A 21077-nucleotide genomic window follows, 5' to 3' on the forward strand; every position below is an offset into this window, starting at 1 on the left:
TTCTCCAGAGTTAATGACATACATACACACAAAAGGTAATTTGGTAGAAATTTGGTGTCTCTTGCTTTTCTTATAAGGACACTTGTCCTATAAGATCAGAGAGTCCCACCTAAAGACCTCATTTAACCTTAATTACCTACTTGAAAGACCTATATCAAATACAGTCATGTTGGGGATGAGAGCTTCAGCCAATTTAGAATGGATCTGGGAGGAAAACAATTTAGTTTATAACAGCAGACAAGAGAAGCGCTGTTCTGAGCCCCGTACTTTGGAGGCACCACTCTAAGCCCTCCTCTGGTTCCACCTCTCCCCAGACTTTGATGAAGAATCTCCAAGATCATGGAATCATGCCCACCCAGAGCTGTTGCTCCACCTTCTAGACCAAGCTCTAGGGGCACAGGACCTCAGGATTCCCTTCCCAAAGGAATAGCATACCTCTAACTCAGTGGTTAGCCAAGGGGAAGCTACTTCTAGGAGCAGGAACAGAGCTTGAAACTGTGAACTTGGGTGTCTACTGGAAAGGTGCCTGAGCAGAAAACAGAAAGGTAGTAATTCAGTGACCAGGGACTAGGGCTGCAGGCCAGTTCACTACAAGCCACAGTGCTGTTGCAAGGCCCTCTGAAGAGTCTGAAAGTTCTACTTGAACTTGATTTTCCAATGTTAGTCAGAAAATGTCAGAAAACTCATTCAACAAAAGGAATATTTATGCATATAGAATAAAAATATTCATGCATGTCTAAAATAACAAACAAAAGAGGCTCATGAAGCTTTCTCAGTGCCTCTCAGAGCTCTAGCTTAAGGGTTGGGCAAGGTTTGGGGTGTTTTCTTTACCTACACCCAAATCCCTGTTTCCATTTGGCACTCTGGTAGCATCACTTCCTGGGGTCAGGAGTGTGAGGAAGCTTCAAAACAGGTGCAGCCCAGTCTTTGATTGTGTTGTTTGGATTTTGTTTTATTTTTTTGACATTGAGTTGCATGAGCTCTTTCTATATTTTGGATGTTCACTCCTCTTCCATCACACTATTCACAAATATTTTCTTCCATTCTATAGGGTGTCTTTTTGCATTGTTGATAGTTCCTTTGCTTTGCAAAAGTTTAGTCCCCATTTGTTTATTTTTGCTTTTATTTCTTATGCCTTCAGCAGCTGAGCAAAGAAAATATTGCTGCAATTTATATCAAAGAGTGTTCTGCCTATGTTTTCTTCAAGGAGTTTCATGGTTTCCAGTCTTACGTTTAAGTCTTTAATCCATTTTGGTTTTGTTTATATATATAGTTTTATGATATTAGAGAATGTTCTAATGTCATTATTTCCTTGTAGCTGTCCAATTTTCCCAGTACCACTTATTGAAGAGGCTGTATTTTCTCCATCGTATATTCTTGCCAATTCCCAAGAAGGGTAGTATGAAAGAATGTTCTAACCATCAGACAATTGCACTCATCTCCCATGCTAGTAAGGTCATACTTAAAAAAAAATCTTGCTTGCTAGGCTTCAGCATTATGCAAACCAATAACTTCCAGATGTCCAACCTGGGGTGAGAAAAGTAAGAAGAACCAGAAATCAAGTTGCCAACATTCACTGGATCATAGAGAAAGCAGGGGAGTTCCAGAAAAACTACCTCTGTTTCATTGACAACACTAAAGCCTTTAACTGTGTAGATCATAACAAACTGTGGAAAGCTCTTAAAGAGATGGGAATAGCAGACCATCCTACCTGTCTCCTAAGAAACCTGTATACGGGTCAAGAAGCAACAATTAGAACCCCGTATGGAACAACTGATTGGTTGAAGCCTGAGAAAAGAGTACAACATGACTGTCTGCTGTTCCTTTTTGTTTAACCTATACACTGAGCACATCATGAGAAAGCTGGATTCAAGACAGGTGGGAGAAACATCAACAACTTCAGATATGCAGATGATACCACTCTAATGGAAGAAAGGGAAGAGGGACTAAAGAGCCTCTTGCTGAGGGTGAAAGAGGAGAGTGAAAGAGCCGGCTTAAAACTGAATATTAAAAAACTAAGATCATGGCATCGAGCCCCATTTCTTCATGGCAAATAGAAAGAGAAAAGGTGGAAGTAGTGACAGATTTCTTCTTTTGGGGCTTGAAAACCACTGCAGACTGTCACTGAAGCCATGAAATCAGAAGATGATTGCTTCTTGGCAGGAAAGCTATGACAAACCTAGACAGGGTGCTGAAAAGCAGAGACATTACTTTGCCACAAAGTTCCATATAGTCAAGGCTATGGTCTTCCCAGCGGTCATGTACGGTTGTGAGAGCTGGACTGTAAAGAAAGTAAAGTGCCAAAGAGTTGATGCCTTCTAACTGTGGTGCTGGAGAAGACTCCTGAAAGTCCCTTGGACAGCAAGGAGATAAAACCAGTCAATCTTAAGGGAAATCAACCCTGAATACTCGTCGGAAGGACTGATGCTAAAGCTGAAGCTCCAGTATTTTGGTCATCAAATGTGAACAGCCAACTTATTGAAAAAGTCCCTGATGCTGGGTAAGATTGATGACAGAAGGAGAAGAGGATGTCAGAGGATGAGATGTCTGGATGGCATCACCAATGCAATGGACATGAACTTCGGCAAACTTTAGGAGATGGTGAGTGACAGGGAGGCCTGGACTGCTGCAGTCCATGGGGTCGCAAAGAGTCGGACATCTGGGTGACTGAACAACAACAACAACAACATATTCTTGCCTCCTTTGTTGTAGAATAATTAGTTTTAAGTGTGTGGGTTTATTTCTGGGTTCTCTATTCTATTCTTTTAGTCTGTGTGTCTGTTTTGGGCCAATATCATGCTATTTTGATTTCTGAAGTCAGGAAGCATGACACTTTCAGTTTTATTCTTTTTTCTCAAGATTGTGTTAGCAATAGGAGTCTTTTGTGGTCCCATATAAATTTTAGGGTTTTGGAAGGCAACGTATCTGCATAAATTATTTGGAATTCTTTTGCACAGGAGATGTGTCACTTTCTCTCAACTTATTTATTTAGTCATTTATTTATAGCAGTATGAACCCACTGATATTTATATTATATGTTGTGTGATAATTTGTATTAGTCTGCTCAGGCTGCCATAATAAAATGCCATAAACTGCATAGCTTAAGCAACAGAAATTTATTTTTTCACAGCTCTGAAGGCTGGAAGTTCAAGATCAAACTTGGTTGATTTGGTTTCTGATGAGAGGTCACTTCTTGGCTCAGTTCAGTTCAGTTCAGTCACTCAGTCGTGTCCAACTCTTTGCAACACCATGAATTGCAGCATGCCAGGCCTCCCTGTCCATCACCAACTCCCAGAGTTCACTCAAACTCATGTGCATCGAGTCAGTGATGCCATCCACCCATCTCATCCTTTGTTGTCCCCTTCTCCTCCTGCCCCCAATCCCTCCCAGCATCAGAGTCTTTTCCAATGAGTCAACTATTCACATGAGGTGGCCAAAGTACTGGAGTTTCAGCTTTAGCATCATCCCTTCCAAAGAAATCCCAGGGCTGATCTCCTTCAGAATGGAGGATCTCCTTGAAGTCCAAGGGACTCTCAAGAGTCTTCTCCAACACCACAGTTCAAAAGCATCAATTCTTCAGCGCTCAGCTTTCTTCACAGTCCAACTCTCACATCCATACATGACCACTGGAAAAACCATAGCCTTGACTAGATGGACCTTTGTTGGCAAAGTAATATCTCTGCTTTTGAATACGCTATCTAGGTTGGTCATAACTTTCCTTCCAAGGAGTAAGCGTCTTTTAATTTCATGGCTGCAATCACCATCTGCAGTGATTTTGGAGCCCCCAAAAAATAAAGTCTGACATTGTTTTGACTGTTTCCCCATCTATTTCCCATGAAGTGATGGGACCAGATGCCATGATCTTAGTTTTCTGAATGTTGAGTTTAAAGCCAACTTTTTCACTCTCCACTTTCACTTTCATCAAGAGGCTTTTTAGTTCCTCTTCACTTTCTGCCATAAGGGGGTGTCATCTGCATATCTGAGGTTATTGAGATTTCTCCTGGCAATCTTGATTCCAGCTTGTGCTTCCTCCAGCCCAGCGTTTCTCATGATGTACTCTGCATAGAAGTTAAATAAGCAGGGTGACAATATACAGCCTTGATGTACTCCTTTTCCTATTTGGAACCAGTCTGTTGTTCCATGTCCAGTTCTAACTGTTGCTTCCTGACTTGCATATAGGTTTCTCAAGAGGCAGGTCAGGTGGTCTGGTATTCCCATCTCTTTCAGAATTTTCCACAGTTTATTGGCTGCTACTGCTACTGCTAAATCACTTCAGTCGTGTCCAACTCTGTGCGACCCCACAGACGGCAGCCCACCAAGCTCCTCCATCCCTGGGATTCTCCAGGCAAGAACACTGGAGTGGGTTGCCATTTCCTTCTCCAATGCATGAAAGTGAAAAGTGAAAGTGAAGTCGCTCAGTCGTGTCTGACTCTTCGTGACCCCATGGACTGCAGCCTACCAGGCTCCTCCATCCATGGGATTTTCCAGGCAAGAGTACTGGAGTGGGCTAGTAGACATCTAATTTCTCACTGGGTCCTCATGACAGAGAGAGAGTGAACTATCTCATGTCTCTTCTTATAAGGTCACTAATCCTATTAGATCAGGGCCCTACTCTTATGACCTCATTAACCATAGTCACTCCCTAAAGACCCTATTTCCAAAGTTATATTAGGGGTTAGATCTCTACCACATGAGTTTGGAAGGGACACAATTCGGGCAGAGACATAATCTGATACTATCTTATTTTGTTAAACATATTGTTTCAGTTTTAGCCACTGAGAGCTCTTTCATTGGTTCCTGTGTCTCTCTGATATCATTCCATTACAGTGGATTTTTCTGAGCACTTCTTTACTTTGCATTTTACTTTTCTATTTAATAATCCATTTTATAAATCATCCCCATTAAAACATTTCTCATTTAATTTATAGCTGCAGAGAATGCTATTGAACAGTCATTTGGCTAAATAGTCACTTATTAAGAAACATATAGGTCATCTTCAGTCATTTGCTATTTCAAGTAATACAACAATGAGTAGCATGATATGTATGTTGGCATGCTGTCAGATAAATTCCTGAATGATAAATCGCTGGGTCAGAAGGATGCGTGCTTATACTTTTGATAGCTATTGCCAATTGCTCTTCAAGGAAGTGGTGCCAGTGTATATTTCTAAAAGTAGCAGATGGGAGTGCTCCAAAATCACTACCAACAGTGCCAATACCCATGAAATTAAAAGACACTTGCTCCTGGGAAGGAAAGCTATGACAAACCTAAACAGCTTATTAAAAAGCAGAGACATCACTTTGTTGACAAAAGTCCCTATAGTCAAAGCTATAATTTTACCTTATAGCCCATTTGGTAAAGAATCCACCTGCAGTGCAGGAGATCCCAGTTTGATTCCTGGGTTGAGAAAATCCACTGATTCACTCTGGTCACTCACTGCAACTTCAGGGAGGATGAAACTATTCTGTGTTCTGATGTACCTTAGCAAGTTCACTCCACCTGAAGCCTTCTGTGAATGCCTCTCAGTGAGCTCACATCCATTCGCCAACTGAGGGAGAAGGATGTCTACTTACCATCATAATCTCAGGACAGCAGGGCTGGATGGCATCACAGTCATCATTTGGTCAAGACTCTTTATTTTATAGGGACAGGAATGATGTGTGAAAGATCGTACAGTTGGTTGTGGCAAAGCCTTAGCCAGACATTTTTATCAGGAGCGCTCGGCACTATGCCTGCCTTCACTTGGAAGCCAGCATCTCCCTTCAGTAAAAGCCTCTGAATTTCACTGAAACAAGTGACCTACTGATCTAAAAGAGTTACACCCACCCAACAGGGATTGTTTTCCCTCCTTGAAAGAAATTATTAATCTTACAAGAGACCTGGAGTCAGAACCTTTCTGCTGTGTGACTTGGGAATGTCACAGAATACATGACGTTGGAGCGTCAATAAAAATCAAAGAGCTGCATTCTGCCTTTTCTACAGAGTAGGCAACAATGTCAAGTAAGTTAACACAAGTAGACTGAAAAATGTGACCAGTAATGGCAACGATAGCAATGTCTTTTATTTACAACTTCTATTTGTTTTTCTGAAACAATCACTTCTTAGCAGTGCTAGAAATCAAGCAGTGGACAACTTTGCTTTTTCTGGTTTTACTTCCCCATTCTTGGGTGACCATAAATCACAAATGACAACTTTCTTATCTCGCCTTTTCATACCTGCCTTCTGCCTACCTGCTTTCTCCCTACTGTTTCTCTCTTCAGCATCTTTTCCCTATTGTGACCTTGTGCTTCCCCTCCCTGGACTCAGTATCCTTATTTGTATAATGAAGGGACTGCACTGATGAGTTCCTTTCAGATCCTGAGATTCCATGATGCCCTTCCTATTTCTGTATTATTTCTCTCATGGCCAATAATGCAAGAATTGTAGTCATAATGAGTTGGGAGCCAGAAAATTTCCTCCTTGCAGAGGAGACCTCATAATCCACACTCTTTCTCACCTCCCAGCCCTATCCCCGAGTTGAGTCTGAACCTCTGCAAGATCCAGCAGGTAAAGCATTCATGCCTGGTCTGAGAGGAACCTCTAATCGTTGATAAAGACTGCCTGATGTCCTTTTCTTTGGGCCAATACCCATGCCTTACCAGCTTTTATGTAGAGTGTCATCCCACTATATTAACACAAGGTAGCTATCTATGGGGTCGCACAGAATCGGACACGACTGAAGCAACTTAGCAGCAGCAGCAGTAGCAGAACACTTTGACTCAGCACCCTTTCTTTTATCTATTTGCCCAAGCCTCCCAGGATTTCCATTCTTCCTCTTCCCTGTACAGCCAGATTGGCCTGAAGTAGCCCTGACTCCCTCCTTCCTTATTCAAGACATGGTTCCATCCAGATGGAATTCAAAAGAAGAATGATCAAATTCACACAGAGTTGTTAGTTACTTACTTATGATTTCCAGGGATGCTTGTGTATCTATCTAAAAATAGAATACTTCGATTAAAAGGATGAATGGACAAGCCGTTGCCCAAAGGTCAAACTCAACTCGCACCTATTTATGTATAGCCCTCAAGCAAAGCATGGTGTTTACATTTTTAAATGGTCAAAAAAGAGAATAATATGTGACAGAGACCATAAATGGCATGGGAAGCCTGAAATGTTTATTATCTGGCCCTTAATAGAAAAAAAATGTTCTGGCCTCTGAGTTAAAGCAGAGATCTCTCATGGAAGAAATTCAACCAAGAGACTAGATTAAATGCAAGAGCAGGGGTTTATCAGCTACTCAAGGGGCAATGCTAAACTCAGACGGACGAATGAACAGAGAGCAAAACCAGGAGGAAAAGTTGTGGCAGTTGGCAAGCTCATCAAGTGGCAGCCAGAGTGTCTCAGATTGAAGAATTGAAGACAAGTGTAGTGATGCGTGGGCACATGAGGGGCAGAGAAGGTGGGTCCTGGAACAGTTGCCAAACTCACTCTTTGGTATATCCCATTTCCTTTAGGAGCCCAAGAGCTAAAAATCCTGTGAGAAACAAAGGTAGAAGTAACTGGAATATGCAACAGTGAATAAAACCATGTCAAACTGACAAATCTGAGAACATGATTGCTAGTTCTCTCTTTACCTTGACATGATCTTCCCTGGTGACTCAGATGGTAAAGAATCTGCCTGCAATGCAGGAGAGCAGGGTTCGACCCCCGGATTGGGATGATTCCCTGGAGAAGGAAATAGCAATCCATTCCAGTATTCTTGCCTGGAAAATTTCATGGATGGAGGAGCCTGGCAGGCTACAGTCCACAGGATTGCAAAGAGTCAGACATGACTGAGCAACTAACACTACCTTGACACACTGGTAAAAAGATTAGAGAGTTTGATTGACATGTTCAAATAAACAGGTATTTTTCTATAAAATATTAAATACTAGTGAAATTGGTACCTGTTATAGCTTGGAATTACAGTAAAGAGATTAAAATTATAACATGAAAAGAGAAGCAATGGAAATATATGCACTACCATATGTAAAATATATAGCCAATGGGAATTTGCTGTATGACTCAGGGAACTCAAACCAGGGCTCTATAACAACCTAAAGGGATAGGAAGGGGTGGGAGGGAGGTTCAAGAAGAAGGAAATATATGTATATCTATGGCTGATTCATGTTGATGTATGGCAGAAACCAACACAATATTGGAAAGCAATTATCCTTCAGTTGAAAATAAATAAATTTTAAAAATTATAACATGAGTAAGAACCTTTTCCTGGAGAGGACTGTGAAGGTGAGAATGATTTTCTGGAGTAAATGGAGCTTCTCTTTCTAGAGAGCGCCTCATGGAAGACTGTTGTAGCCAGGAGTGAGGACTTTCTGGCACCTGTGACTCCAGTGTGGCATTTCTGCCCTCATGAAACCCCAACATGGAGTGCTGGCAAGCACGCATCTGCCAAGCAGCATTGCCTGGCATTTCCACTACGTGCTCACATGCATTTTTGTTTCTCAGGGAAGACTTATGGGTGGGGTGCTCTAGTCTGGGAGACAGTGGGTGGTGAAAGTTTCCAGGAGGACAGAGACAGCTCAATTGGCTCAGCTGGGTAGAGCATGGTGTTAATGAGGCCAGGTCATATCCTGGTCCCCCACCACACCCAGCCAGCAGTCTCCACTCTGGGGTCACATATTGCACTCTTCACCAGAAAAGGAGGTGCCAAGAAAGTAAGTGGGGATAACTCCCTGCAAAACCACAGCATCTGCTTTATCATCTCTCATTCATTTGAGGCATGACCATATAGTGGCACTGTATCAGTTAGCTTGGGCTGCATAACAAACCATCTCAAACGTTAATGGGTTACAATTGCAACAACATGGATGGACCTAGAGATTGTCATATTGAGTGAAGTAAGTCATTAAAAGAGAAAAATATATTATGGTGTCCCTTATATGTGAAATTTAGAAAGAAATTATACAAATTAACTTACTTACAAAACAGAGACTCATAGAATTATGGTTGCCAAGGGGACAGGAAGTTAGGGAGTTTGAGATGGACGTGTACACACTGCTATTTAAAATGGGTAACAAACAAGGACCTACTGTATAGCACGTGGAACTCTGCTCAATGTTATATAGCAGCCTGGATGGGAGAGGAGTTTGGGGGAGAATGGATACATGTGTATGTATGGCTGAGTCCCTTAGCTGTTCACCTGAAACTAACACAGCATTGTTAATTGCCTATATCCCAATAAAAAAATAAAGTTTTTTTTAAAGTTAAAAAAAAAAAAAAAAAACTTCAATGGCTTAAATCAATAACTTTTTTTTTTAAACTCACAATTCTCTGGGTCAGCTGAGCTGTTCTTCTGGTCTAGGCCAGCCTACCAATCTTTCTTGGGCTTACTTGTGCATCTACCATCAGCTGGGGAGTCATATGGGGGCAAGATGATCTAGGATGGCCATGCTCTCATGGTCTGGCAGTTACTGAGCTTCCAGTCAGGGCAATGGGGTCCACGGGACCATGTGTCTCTCATCCTCCAGCAGACTAGCCCAAGTTGCTTCACATGGCTTCGACAGCAAAGGACAAATCCCCAGGCAACTCATTTTAATAGTAACCAAAATATTGACTTAGATTTATTCTAAAAAACACAAGTGGCAACAGTATTACTGCATTTTTAGTAAATGGTGGTTATTTTTAATGCATAAGGAAATATTTTAAGTACTCTCCATACATTATCTCATTTACTCCTCCAAGGTAGGCAGTAAAGGATCTTGTCCAAATTCACTCTGCTATGAAGTGGCAGAGCCAGTCAACGTTCAAGCTCAACATTTAAACCACCGTAACACAGTCACAGCTCAGACACTTGCAGAGTTGCATGTGTCTCCCAACAATGTCACCACTGTTCAAAACTCCCCTGGCATCCCTTTCCTCTGGTCAAATCCAGAGGGAAATCTCAACAACACTGAGACAGCTGGACAGAATAGGCATTGCTTCCCGTGGCTGAACAGAAATTGGATTTGGCTCAGATGTGCCAGATGACTAAGATGAGCGATCAGGCTGTATAATTTCAGATGACAATTGAAGAGTACAAGAAAGAAAAAAGATTCAGTTGTGTTAATGGTGGTGTGTACCACCTAATATTTTTAGAGTTGAAATTTGATTCTTTTTTAGCAGTGCCAATTCTGCTTAATCTTCCTAAGGCATTGAGAAAACTCCCTCCTCCTTCCATGTTTCTGCTTTCTCCTCTGTATAAGAGACTTAGACTATATCGTTTCTAAAATCTTTTCTGTCCTAGAAATCTGTGATTCTACTGTGTATATCATCCCTCAGAAGAGACCATTTTAACTACAAATAATAATAATGATGTAGATCTCTCACCTTCAAAATAAAGATATGTCTTTGCCACTACCCTTCAGAACTTGGAAGAGACTGAAAAGATGCTATTTAGTGATAACCAGATTTTTTTGGAAACAACGGTTTTGAAGGGAATATTGACATCACATTCATACCAGGAATTAAGGCTTGAATGCTGCAAGTCTTGTTCTCAACCCTCCATGCACTATAAATTTTATCATTTACCCATTGACTTTCCTGAGCCGGAAAGAGACTGGGTAAAAAGACTCTATGATATCCTTTTAATTCCCATGCAGATGTCGGAGGCTTCTTTTTCCTTTGGTCAAATCTGATTTGTATTTCTCCTCGGCTAATACCCCCAGAGCACTCCAGCCTGCTTTCTGCCTGAATGTTACATAAACAAAAGCATGTACTGGTGCAAGGGTGAGCAGAAGTGGGGAGTCAGCAGGGACTGAGACGTTGAGGACAGGATGCGCCATTCCACTTCCCAGACCTTGTTCTTGCCCTCCTGCAAAGCCTTAGGAAGGCCCCATGGGGGGAGTTTGAACTAATTCCCACTCAAGCCTGCTGGTTCCAGCTACTCAAACTTTTACTAAATAGCTCTGCGCAGCTGTATCTAGTTATGCGTCTGTTTATGTTACTGGCGTACACTTGTGTATGCTGAGTGTGTGTGCCTTGTCTCTTTGGGTACTCAGCTATCCAAGGCCCACAGCAAATCCACTTGGGATCATTGGAATCCCAAATGGAGAGAATCACAAAACAGCATGATGTTCAAATTCAGGAAGCATTTACAAAGGTGGTATTTCATAAAGCATTCTCTCTGTCATTCATAAATACGAGGGGAGTTAGAACTGAAGAACAGGGATGCAAAGACTTGTACATATCATCAGGGTCCAAAAGAATAAATTTTTCTCCTAGAGTGAAATTAGAATGTAGTCTTTTTGAAACAGGTATTTTTTTGTTTCTGTTTCCTCAATGATTAATTTCAAATTCAAATTTCAAACATCATCCCCAGCTTTACCCATTGATTTTTTTCATTCATTCATTCAGCAGACACTTATGAAGTCTCTCATGTGCACTGAACCACTCAAAGCTCTGTAGGAGATACAAAGGTGTGTTTTGCTCCCCGTGAGTGGAACAGTTCCAAGCCAATGGCCTTGGCTAGGTTCCTGAGGGCTTTTTCTGCTTGTCTTCAACTTTAGAGACCAGTCTAAACATGGGTGAAATCATGGTGTCCCTGTCTCCAGAAGAGGAGGGACCCTATTCCACACCCAACACATCATCCTAAGCGGTAAGCTTTTAACATAGTCTTATTAATCAGTGAGACAAATTCCTGTCTAGGTTTATATAACCAATTCTACAAAATTCAGATATTTCTCTTTTCATGAGTCAGTCACCAAATCCAGTTGAGGACCTACTGATGACTTTAAAAGGGCTTATTATCTAGGTACTTTCACCCCATTCTTCCTGCCATAGTTGCCAAATGGTGATTTTCTAATTTCATCCCTTCTACATTTGTTAGATGACTTTCTAACACAAGGATAACCTTTCCCTTCTGTTCATTCAGTATTCAGTGGTCTCATGTTTTATTCAAGAGGCTACAATCCTTGAGTATCATATTCTGATGTCCAAACTGTCCCAGAGTTTCCCAGTGGAAGCTCCTACAAGCTGACTTCTGTACCCTTTTGACATTTCTTCATCATTCTTTAAGCACCTTCTTATTTTATGAAGTAAAAAGATATGCTCGACTCATCTTCTACTTTCCTTCTAGTCATGGAATCACCATTTCATCAAAGACCCGTAATTTCTTTTAACTGTTTAGAAACTAATATCTAGAAGCCAAGTGTGCTCATTGTTTCCAAGGCTCATTGGTTTAGGACCTCCAAGAGAACAGAGCTAGGAAATAGACTTATGTACACACACACACACACACACCTACAACTGCACACATCTACAGCCACACATATCTCTAAACTTGGTGATCTCTCTCTCTTTCTCTATGAAATATATGCCATGAATTCAGATTCAAAGTTCCAATTTTAATCCAAAACCACTGAATTCGCTGTATCTTCTCTTCTTTACCATGTTTATGGCTCTCTTTTCTGCAAATAAGAACACTGATTCCCTTTATCTGTAATATATTTACTTATTTGTTCATCACTAGAATTCACACAGGGTTGTCTCAGAATTGCTAACCCATGCCTGTGATGAGCAAGTCTCATTCTAATAGCACAATAATTGTTTAAATTTTTTTTATTGTTTGGCCTGAGGACATAGAGTAAAAGAATGTTTGAGTTAGTTCTTTGTTCAGCATCAGGTTAAAGCATGAGCCTTTTTCCTCTCCTTGATATCCCTTTGGGACATTTTCCTGAAGCTTTGTCTTGAGTATCTTCAAAATAAGCTCAAGTCTCATTTCTGCTTTTCTGGTACTCGAAAATACCAAGTAAATATCCAATGCATGTTTGCTTGCTTCTCCTTCCCTTGAAGTTTATCCAACAAATAGATTGTAAAAATATTCACATTCCCACAAACACACTTGCAAGCTTATACAAAGAATGTTATCTCCTAGGACTATCTATATTCCCCTGATTTCTCTACATACATATTTAGACAACAAAATCTTTCTTCTCTTCCAGAAAAATCCTAATTCCTCTTCACTATGAAAGCATTGCAATACCTTTCTCCTTCTCCTTACACGTATAGCATAGGTTCACAAATGCCATGCCCACAGATTTGTTTCATACTTATCAAGTTCTCACATTCTCTGTCTTCCATATTTTAAAATATTTATTTAATTGAATTTATGAGCCAGAAATTGAGAAATATGTGGAGTTAAGGGAAGGAAAGAAAGAAAAAAAAAAATAGCCCATTCATTCAACTTTTCCCAGCTGCCATTCCTGAGTTGGGATATTTGGCTGAGGTCTCAGGTAATGCCTAGCAATAAAACTTCCATAGCATGCCAAATTTAGATCCAGCATGAAAAGAAAACAAAATTCCTCCTACAAGATAAACTGTTCAATTTGGAAATGGGATTTTTCTTACGGTGCCACGGTAAACCTTCATAGTGGCAGTTTCCACAAGAGTGAGGATCAGCTCACCTCTCGGGGAGATTCTAAATGGGGCTGTGTAGAAGATTTTTAAAAGCATTCATTTCCCTGAATGGAGACCTGTTTCACTTGGGGGCTCTGTTTTCTCCTGTTTTTGGACTGAATCCACTTTGCCATACCCCTTTTAAAGGAAGAAACGTTGTGGAATGGAGGCAGAGAGGCCAATTCTAGGTGCAACCAATCTTGCACAATGAGTCCTATTTGCTGTTTGGAATCCATCTTTTTCCAAGTTGGCTTACACACAGTCCATCTCCTTTTGCAGGTTTCCCCTCTGGACTAGCCTGCCAAGCATCTGGGTGCACACCTTCTTGATATATATAAAGTCCAAGACGTGACAAGTGAAAATGTAGAACGAACCTTCTCAGACGGACATGAGTGTTGTATAGTTTCATATACAGTCTGCATCTATTGTTGTATCTGTACCTATGTACATAGGTATGCATATATACACACACATAACCATTCTCTATTATCTACCTTTCCATCTATCTATCTAAGGAAACCCTTAGTCATAGTTTCACAGGGAACTGATCCATCTGTGCTGTAGAATTCTTCAAATGGCACGGACTACTTACATCTCATTTATTTATGCACAAACCAATGTTCTCTGAAACCGTATCTTCCTTACTAGTTGGAATTCCAGGCTTATTCCAGGATTCCTTTGACCTATTATCCCAGAGAATGACCTATGACTGAGAATTAATCTGGCCAATTTCCTACAAGCAAAGAAGAGCCAGATGGTCTCTTTAAGACCCAACCATGAAGCTAGAGGGCTGAGTGGCAAGTAATGAGGAAACCTGCCACAAAATGATAGTGAACCTGAAACAAAAGCCAGAAGTCCCTCTCATGGCCTTTGTGCAAGAAGAAAGACAATGCCTCTCTGCTCTTCACTTCACTGTTTGAGCCCCGAATGTAGCAGTGTTTATAACTGTAACATTTCCTTGCCTAGTCCAAGTTCACTAGACACACATGCCCATTTGGATCTGAAAGTTCTAGTTCAAGGGCACCTGGTGTCTGTTTCACCTACTTTCTTCTGGCAGTTTAGACTAGATGGTGCAGTGTCTAGCTCCTAAGTCCAGACTCACCCTTCCCTGGGACCAGTTTCTTCTCAGGAGTCTCACTCTCTTCTCCTGTGATGCATCCTCAGCAGAGGAATTTCCAGTCCATTACACATGAGGTGGCGCAACAATCATGCCCCCTCCCCATTCCTTTGTGCACCCATGGCTGCATGGACACCAGGGGAAGGCAGATCATCCAAATCCACTTGCAAGGAGCACTTGGACACCACAAGTGAAGGAGTTCGGGAGAGGGTCTCTGCCCACCGCATTTTTGCTATAGACCCTAAGGTCAGCCAAAATACCTTGCTGCATGATATTTGATGTTATATAACCCTGGTGGCTCAGATGGTAAAGAATCTGCCGGCAATGTGGGAGACCTGGGTTCAATCCCTGGGTTGGGAAGATCCCCTAGAGCAGGGAATAGCTTCCCACTCCAGTATCCTTGCCTGAAGAATTCCATGGATAGAGAAGCCTAGCAGGCTACAGTCCATGGGATCACAGAGTCAGACACGACTGAGTGACTTTCACTTTCACTTTCTTTCTTTCAGCCATCACCTTAGTTTGGGGTGCTATAACAAACTAGTATAAACTTAGCAGCTTAAAAAACAGACGTCTATTTCTCAGTTCTGGGAGGCTTGAGAAATCAGAGATCAAGGAGCCAGCAGATCCAATGTATGGTGGTGAAGGCACTCTTCCTGGTTTGCAGATGGCCTTCTTTTCCTATATCCTCACATGATGGACAGCAGAGACAGAAGCAAGCTCTCTGTGTCTCTTCTGGTAAGGATACTAATCCCATCATGAGTGCTTCACTCTCATGACCTAACCACCACCCAAAGGTGCCTTCTCCAAATACCATTATCATGTTGCAGATTAAGGGTTCAATAAACAAATTTGAGAGGGATACATTCTGTCCACAGCAACCATTTGTAAATAGCTCTACAGAAAGTAGCTGTGAAGGAGAGAGATATGCAAAAATTTACACTTTGTTCATCTAACACAAAATTTATCTTCTATAATATCATGAAGCTCTCTCAATCTGCTTTATTTATGTCCTGCCCAAACACCACAATATGAATTAGTTGAAATTATTTTCTGTTTGAAAAAAAATATGTATCTCAGACTGCTAATTTATTATCTTGTGGTTATTTTGATAATTCCCATAATGCTGGCAAAATGACCACTATTATTCTCATTACAGTCAGTATTAGCAGTGGCAGTACTATCAACAATAATAGCTAATATCTTTTTAATAGCATGACATTATCAGTCTCATAGGACAGTCCTGCAAGAGTGGATAATTGTGGGAGTAACATGAATAGCTTGAGATGGTAATGCATTTTTAAAGGGACCATGGAGCCAAGAGGTGGCTTATTTAACTTCTCACAGCCAACAAATTGCTCTACTCATTTTTATTAAATCAGAGAGCTAAAAATCTCCCTGAAGCCAGCTATATCCAGGTCACTTAAGCAGAGAGAGACCTTTGCGAGAAAGCTCCAAGGAAAGGTTGAGACAAAACTTTATAGCTGTTAGCAGCTGGGAGCAACTCGAGGAAGGAGGCATTTTGAAGCCTTGCTAACTGGATGAGATGGTTGAATGGCATCACTGACTCAATGGAGGTGAGTTTGAGTAAACTCCAGGGTGATGGACAGGGAGGCCTGGCGTGCTGCAGTCCATGGGGTCACAAACCGTCAGATATGACTGAGCAACTGAACTGAACTGAACTGATAGGAAAAGCTCAGCCTCTGTGCACCAGTGCTGAAATGACTGTCAAAGAGAGAGTTTTGGGTGAAGTGGAAAAGAATGGTTTAATTACTTTTCTAGGCAAAAGGGGACACAGTGGACTCCTACCCTCTAAAAATGTGTGTCCCAAAGAGGGAGGATTTAATGAAGAGTTTTGTAGCAATGGTTCAAGGGTTCAGTTCAGTTCAGTCACTTAGTCATGTCCGACTCTTTGTGACCCCATGGACTGCAGTACACCAGGCATCCCTGTCCATCACCAACTCCCAGAGTTTACTAAAACTCATGTCCATTGAGTCGGTGATGCTATCCAACCATCTCATCCTCTATCGTTCCCTTCTCCTCCTGCCTTCAATCTTTCCCGTCATCAGGGTCTTTTCCAATGAGTCAGTTGTTCACATCAAAAGTATTAGAGTTTCAGCTTTAGCACCAGTCCTTCCAATGAATATTCAGGACTGATTTCCTTTAGGATGCACTGGTTGGATCTCCTTGCAGTCCAAGGGACTCTCAAGGGTCTTCTCCAACACCACAGTTCAAAAACATCAATTCTTCGGTGCTCAGCTTTCTTTATAGTCCAACTCTTACATCCATACATGACTACTGGAAAAACCATAGCTTTGACTGGACAGACCTTAGTTGGCAAAGTAATATCTTTGCCTTTTAATATGCTGTCTAGGTTCAAGGGTGGGGTTGCTGAAAAGATTAGAGTGAGTGAAAGGCCTCTTCTAATCTGGTCTCAGGTAATCTTGATGAGCTTCTCTGGTGTCCTTAATGTATCCACAGTTGGTCTTTCTCTTATTTGAAAAAAACATCTATTTCTGCTTTATTGACTATGCCAAAGCCTTTGACTGTGTGGATCACAATAAACTGTGGAAAATTCTGAAAGAGATGGGAATACCAGACCACCTGACCTGCCTCTTGAGAAATTTGTATGCAGGTCAGGAAGCAACAATTAGAACTGGACATGGAACAACAGACTGGTTCCAAATAGGAAAAGGAGTATGTCAAGGCTGTATATTGTCACCTTGTTTATTTAACTTATATGCAGAGTACATCATGAGAAACGCTGGGCTGGAAGAAACACAAGCTGGAATCAAGATTGCTGGGAGAAATATTAATAACCTCAGATATGCAGATGACACCACCCTTATGGCAGAAAGTGAAGAGGAACTCAAAAGCCTCTTGATGAAAGTGAAAGTGGAGAGTGAAAAAGTTGGCTTAAAGCTCAACATTCAGAAAACGAAGATCATGGCATCCGGTCCCATCACTTCATGGGAAATAGATGGGGAAACAGTTGAAACAGTGTCAGACTTTATTTTTGGGGGCTCGAAAATCACTGCAGATGGTGACTGCAGCTATGAAATTAAAAGACGCTTACTCCTTGGAAGGAAAGTTATGACCAACCTAGATAGCATATTCAAAAGCAGAGACATTACTTTGCCAACAAAGGTCCATCTAGTCAAGGCTATGGTTTTTCCAGTGGTCATGTATGGATTGTGAGGGTTGGACTGTGAAGAAAGCTGAGTGCTGAAGAATTGATGCTTTTGAACTGTGGTGTTGGAGAAGACTCTTGAGAGTTCCTTGGACTGCAAGAAGATCCAACCAGTCCATTCTGAAGGAGATCAGCCCTGGGGTTTCTTTGGAAGGGATGATGCTAAAGCTGAAACTCCAGTACTTTGGCCACCTCATGCAAAGAGTTGACTCATTGGAAAAGACTCTGATGCTGGGAGGGATTGGGGGCAAGAGGAGAAGGGGACGAGAGAGGATGAGATGGCTGGATGGCATCACTGACTCGATGGATGTGAGTCTCAGTGAACTCCGGGAGTTGGTGATAGACAGGGAGGCCTGACATGCTGTGATTCATGGGGTCGCAAAGAGTCGGACATGACTGAGCGACTGATCTTGTCTGATCTGATCTGACAGAGCTTTAGGACATAGTTCTGTAAATCCCTTGAAATGGAACCAGGACTCTGACCCAAGGCAGCACTATTGTCTCCTGGCTGCCTGTCCCTTATCTTTTCATTCTTTCCCTTCCCAGATGAGCAATGGGAAATCTGTTGAATCTGCCCTTTGGAACTCAGGGAAGGTCAAGGAGACTGGAATCAGGAAACCAGGAACTGAAAGGCTTCTGTGCCCAGGAACTCCATAGGATTCTGCTTGGTTTCATAGCTTTGCAGAGGCCATTACTATATAGAAGGTCTTAAAGCTTCCCCCATCTACTTTAAAGCCAAAAAAGGCTCCCATACAGGAAAGACGCTGGAATACAATTCTATGCAAATATCCCAGACAGCCAAGTACTGCAGCCCTCTCCTTTAAAGGTGAAAGTCATTGCTACCTGGAGAAAGGTTGGAGGAGGATAATCCTCAGCGAATTCCCTCTGCCTCTCCCCTTGCAAAACAATTTGCTTTATTTTGTTTTAGAAAAATTAACCACATGAACAGATTTATCCTCCTTGGAAGTAATTTTTTAATAATCATTAGCACTCAAGCAGACCCCTTGAGGGGGGTCTCATACTGTCTGTTTGCCCCTACATCCTCTCCCCCAATCCTCCACAAATTTAAGGAGTGCTATCCCCGAGAACTCAATTTTATCCATTTTGCTGTATTTCTAGTGCGTTTAGCACCTGGTAAAGACTAGGACTGTAAGCAGCTGTTCCATAAGCTTGCTTCTTTATCTTTCTTCACATTTATACAGACATCAAATTGTATTAGAATTATAAATGGATGGGGGAGGGAGGAGGAGAGTGAAGATAACTTAAGTAATCAATCTGGTTCTCTCCTGCCCTTAGGCCGTGTTGACACAGCTTAGCTCTTGCCTACTCTTCCCAGACAAGCTTATCTTCTGCAGGCTGAACTTCATTAATCTTCCTGAAAGGCAAATGCGGTCAGGGCAATGTTAACACTTAACTTTCCTAAGAGAAGAAAGATACTGTGAGCTCTAGAAGACAGGACTCAGGGCTGCACTGGCCGCTCAGATGGGCTTCAACAAGACAGATTTCACATGGAAACAGAGAGGATGCAGGGAAGTGGGCTTTGCAAACTTGAACACCAGCATCAAACTAAGCCAAACAAAACCAAGTGGAAACCAGAAATAAATCAAGACAAAAAAATAGCCGATGAGGAGGACAACCAAATAAATACCTGGGCTAATTTTGAGGCTACTTAGCCAGAATTATCTTCAGGGTTAAAAGTAGGCAAAGCAATTATTCATTGTTCTTTTAATTTTAGTAAGTGACTGGTGTTGTGCAAATAGTCTACACAATAATAGTAGATAACTTAAGAGAAAGAAGTATTATGGAACATATATGTTTGGACATCAAGACACCAAAAGCACTTCACTTGGACCTTATTGCATCCTCCACCTTCCTAAGATCAGCACACTTCTCACACAGTCAGTGGGATGATCTTCCCAATCCTATCCAGGGCCTGTTTCAAGTTCCTTCCTGACTCCATGTTGTCTCTGGGATAAAGGAGACATGCATGCTCTCTGTGTGTCTCTTTGTGCTGACCTCCTTCCCTCATTCCTTTTCTTCAATAATAAATTATTTTATAGACTCCTCTCATCATATGTAATGATGAGAACTCTTAATGGTGCCCACCTGCCAGCGACACTTAAAGACAGAGGGTAATTTACAATGTATTTGGAATTTGAAGCAAGATCTAGCTCTCTCTTGTGCCCCAGTATCACGGTATCAATCTGATTCAAATTGACTTTGGAGTGCATATTCTCAATCAGTCAGTTCATTCTCTTAGTCATGTTTGACTCTTTGCAACCCCATGGACTGCAGTACACCAGGCTTCTCTGTCCATTATCAACTCCTGGAGCTTGCTCAAACTCATGTCCTTTGAGTCGGTGATGCCATCCAACCATCTCATCCTCTGTCATCCCATTCTCCTCCTGCCTTCAATCTTTCCCAGCACCAGGGTCTTTTCCAATGAGTCAGTTCTTCGCATCAGGTGGCCAAAGTATTGGAGCTTCAGCTTCAGCTTCAGCATCAGTCCCTCCAATAAACTCTGGTTTGTCTGAGGAGGGCTTACAAATAGCTGAGAAAAGAACAGTGAAATGCAATATTCTCAGTAGGGCTTTGTTAGAAGAGCTGTGGGGACAGTTAGATGCCATTACATTGACTTGGATTGGGTGATTTTTCTTGAGGCCTCCCTGTACCCCTCACAATCATCCAGAGTCTCCAGTATGTATAGTCCCCCATCCTCACGCTCTGTGCATTATGCCTCTTAGTCTGCACTTATGGTGTGGCTCCAGAAGGTTTTTCTCCATGAGCAATCCCACAAGGTGACTTTGAAGAGCCACCTCTATGAGATGGCTGTGTTGACAACTCACAGAGTTCCCCTCTGAGGACTGAGTCAGAGCCTATAAAGGTTCCAGCTCAAGAAGGGGAACAAGTACAAAGCTCAGTTCAAACTCTCCAACCATGGCCACTGTGACATTGGTTACAGCAGAGAGATCTGCCCCATTGCTGGGCAATTACTCAGGTAGGCCAACCTCTGCCTTCTTGACCTTGTAAGTACCTTATAACCACTGTCTCCATAACCTATAGATAATTTGTGTGAAAGGCTTGCCTTTTTCTATATATAGCCCAGATGTTGCTAGGTCCTCCAGCCAATGGGCTCCAAGAAGTAGATGGAGACATATAAAGAAGATGTCTCTTTTTCTAGCCAAATGATTGCCTGGGCATTCAGAGAAAGAAACTCTTGTCACCTCTTAAAACCTTCTTTCCAACCCTTAGTACCTCTCGTCTTAGAGTAAAGCAGTGATTTATCTAATTGATGAGGGCCTGATTGCCAGCAGACCACACTGCCTGTGCTATTAGGTAAGGTGACTTTGCTTTGAAAACAAG

Source organism: Bos indicus, chromosome 2, assembly GCF_029378745.1.
Source record: "Bos indicus isolate NIAB-ARS_2022 breed Sahiwal x Tharparkar chromosome 2, NIAB-ARS_B.indTharparkar_mat_pri_1.0, whole genome shotgun sequence".
Lineage (NCBI taxonomy): Eukaryota > Metazoa > Chordata > Mammalia > Artiodactyla > Bovidae > Bos > Bos indicus.